The sequence below is a fragment of the Bidens hawaiensis genome, unplaced genomic scaffold (genome assembly GCF_021521415.1).
Source record: "Bidens hawaiensis isolate Kalapana, Puna unplaced genomic scaffold, B.hawaiensis_p1.1 tig00024116_1, whole genome shotgun sequence".
Classification (NCBI taxonomy): Eukaryota; Viridiplantae; Streptophyta; class Magnoliopsida; order Asterales; family Asteraceae; genus Bidens; species Bidens hawaiensis.
Genome location: NW_027493800.1, coordinates 313,846 through 317,505, shown reverse-complemented (window position 1 = coordinate 317,505; position 3,660 = coordinate 313,846).

The window sequence follows — 3,660 nt, the reverse complement described above, 5'->3', positions numbered from 1 at the left end:
ATATCCCAATTTTATAAACTTTTTATATCAAATATTTGGTTAGATTATTTTTTAATATAATGAGATGTTATAACCCGTTTAAAGTTATCTGGGTTTGGTGAGACCCATACCTGTGAATTCAGGTCAAATGCATGAGAAGTCTTCATTTACAAATAAAAGTATAAAACAATCTGGTGCCTTGAGAAAATGTAAGAAGCAACCAGAGAGCTTTTGAAAGTTTCGTTTATATATATGTAAGATAAGATTAAGATTCTTAGTTATGTAGTTTTTCTTTTCTTTTTTTTTTGTGCGCGCAACATGTATTGTAATTTATTTACATCAACATATGTTGTTTTATATTATTTGTTTATAATATTTATATATTTTTTTGGATTATAATTTTATTTATTGTAAGGAAGTTAATAATATATTTAGGATTGATGTTGGGTCAATGTATCTTATTGTGTTTACTTGATATCGTATCGTGTAGATCAAGATTCGGGACTAACAAGTGGTATCAAAGCATATATACCTATTCTAGGCTCGGTTAAGGTGATATCATTGATTCAAAGGGCATTTTTTGGTTGATATTTGCTTGAAGTTTTCTAAAAATCGAAGAACAGTTATTCTTCGTGTTCTTCGGGGTTGGTTGAGACTGTTTTGGAATAGATTTGACTGGATCATTGGTTTAAATTAAAATCCCCACATTCTCGCGATTTGATTTAGTTTCCAAGTATACCAAGTCAGTCATATTTAATTTTGAGGAGATTGGATAAAGATGTGATTTAATGATCGTTTTCTCAGCCATTTTTAGGTGTTCTTGGCCACTTTTATTAATCATATCGGTATTGTAAATACGCGTGTTCTCGGCCACTTTTAGGTGTTCTCGGACAAGTTTTGATCGGTTTCGGGTTGTCATAAAGAGTTCTCGACCAATTTTGTGTGTTCTCGGGCATTTTTGGTCGTTCTCGGGCATTCTTGATCATTTTCAGGGATTTTAGTGGGTTCTCGGGTGTTTTTGTTCGTTCTCGATGATATTCGTTGGGTTATCGGACATCCCTAATCATTCTCGGCCAACACTCTGTGTTCTCGGGAAGTTTTGGGAGTTATCGGTTACTGTACATGTGTTTTCGGTCAATAATCTATGTTCCCGGAAAGCTTTGGGGGTTCTTGGTTGACTTTCGAGGTTCTCGGTCAACTTTCAGGGTTCTCGGGCAGATTGGTGTGTTCTCGGTTATTGTTCAAGGGTTCTCGATCAACTTAGCTTGTACAAAGTTTTTATATTCATAATAGAAGTTTTATTTTGGTAAGTAGTTTGTATAAAATCTCTAATACGTTTTGAAGTATGTTTGTATGTGTTAGCTTGCAACCCATGATAAAGGGTATTAACAAAAGACTAGTCCTTGAATCTTTCATTTTACTTCCCTGTTCCTACAAGGAGTTGAGAAAAACATTTGTTAACAAAGGAGGTAGTGAAGAAATCTGCAGCGTTGAAGATCTAACCATGGATAAAGAATTACATGCTAATATATTAATACATAAAATATACTTTATATTTTTGGTTAATGCATTTTTGTATCCTCTTGGTCTTTGTAATTGTGTTTTTGTCTTTGTAATAGGTTTAGGGGTATTGTTGTAACTTGTCCAAGGCCATTTGTCTAGCTTGTAGGCAAATGGACCTCGTTTTGTGTCTATACGCTTAGCTTTTAAGCGTATGATGTTTGGCATAAGGTCATATGCTTGGATTGTAGGCCTATGGACCATTTGTTAGTTAAGATAGTCCATATATTTGGTCTGCAGACGAATGGGTAGGCGAATGAGAGGCCATTCTTCGGGAGATGTCAGTGAATGGTCTCCTATAAATACCTCTGTAACTTATTGATTAATTAACAAAGTGACTTGTTTATTGAATTGCTCCATTACCCCGTCAAATTCTATTTAGAAACACATAGTTACATACAGTTAAAGACCTAATCACCATTAACGATATCAATGACTAGATCCTAAAACAGAACTTGATTCCATTCGCTCAAAGATAGATTCATTCTTTCTCAAGTGGTATCAAAGCACTTAGGTTGATTCGTTGATTTGGTGATCAGTTAGGTCTAATTAGGTGTTCAATGGCTTGAATTAGGTTACGATTTGGTTAGGAGTTAAGTTTGATTCATTCGTTCAAATTTATTGGATAACTGACCTGGAAATTGATTGAGATTAATTCGTTTAAGTGTAAATTAGATGATGAATTGTTCAATTTCATCAAATTAGTTGAAATAGATTGATTCTGATTTGAACATGTTAATGACGGGAATGAACAGTGTGTTAAAGTATTTTGACTTATTTAGGTCAAAGTTGGATTTGATTTGGTTAGAATTGTGAAGATTGAAGCTGTGTGTGAATTGGAGATGTTAGTTGAATTTATTCTGGAATTTATGGTTGAAGATATGAAGAACATGATGAGTTCATTCGCTGGTTTGTTGAGTTAATTCTTTTGATTAAAAGTTATAACTATAACATACTATTCACTTCCGATATTCATTCGCTGAGCTTGTCATTTGCTACTTCATACGTTGATCTTAACCCATTCACTTGCTATTCTCCTATCTTTCGTTGCTTCATTCCTTGAATCATTCCACTAGTCATTCACTTATTATCCTTGTTCATTCGATTATCATTCGCCTGTATTTTGTTGATTCATTTGCTAAATCATTCGCTTGTTTTACAAGTTCATCAGACTATCAATTCTAGTCCCTGTAGTTCTTTTCTTCACAGATTAAACCCAAAATTTCACTAAAATGTCTGATTATTATGCACTTGTGTCTCAAAATGTTATGATGCAGCCCATGCTAAACTAAGAGACTGAGATTGGTTCTCATGCCAAAACACCAAAGATGACAAATCTTGATGATTTTCAAAGATGGAGTAAGAGATTTGAATCTCATTTGTGGGTCATAAAACCAAATTGTCTTCTTATGTTAGAAACTCCTTATTCGAGACCGGTTATTGTTGCTCTGGGTGTTGGCCGAGTGATGAAAGAAGTTAATCAAATAAGTGCCGAAGAAAAGAGAAAACATGATTTGGAAGTCAAAACATATTCTACTCTTACCATGCCATAACCAAATATTCTACATTGGTTTAGTGATCTCAAGATTTCACTTCACTTATACTTAGCTTTATAGCCCAGAAGTTCAGGATATATGAAAGAAAGAAAACGGACATGTTGAAGTCACAATACAAAAACTTCAATCTATTATCGAATAAGACTTTAAGTGAAATGTTAACAAGTAGTGTCACCTTCTTGCTGAACTTAATCTCTATAGGCTTCATATGAACAGAAAATGTTTTTTTTTTCAAATATGAACATCTCACTTCATGAAGTTTATTGAAAGACTCTAAAAGAGAGAGAATGAGATTCGGTGTCAGAACATGTCAAAAGTTCATTAAGATCGTACTTTGTGTAGTGGATCTCAACCTGTGAGCAAGAGTACTTCAACCCCAATAACAACCTTTTATACTCATAATGTTTATCCTACTTCATCAACTGGATCATTTAAAGGGTTTAAAGGAAAAATATTTCTGTTCAAAGTTATTCAAGTTCAAAAAATGCTTATGAGGCTTCTAAGAAACCACAATCACCTCCTAACGTCAACATGAAAGAGGTTGAACTACACTTTGATTTCATGA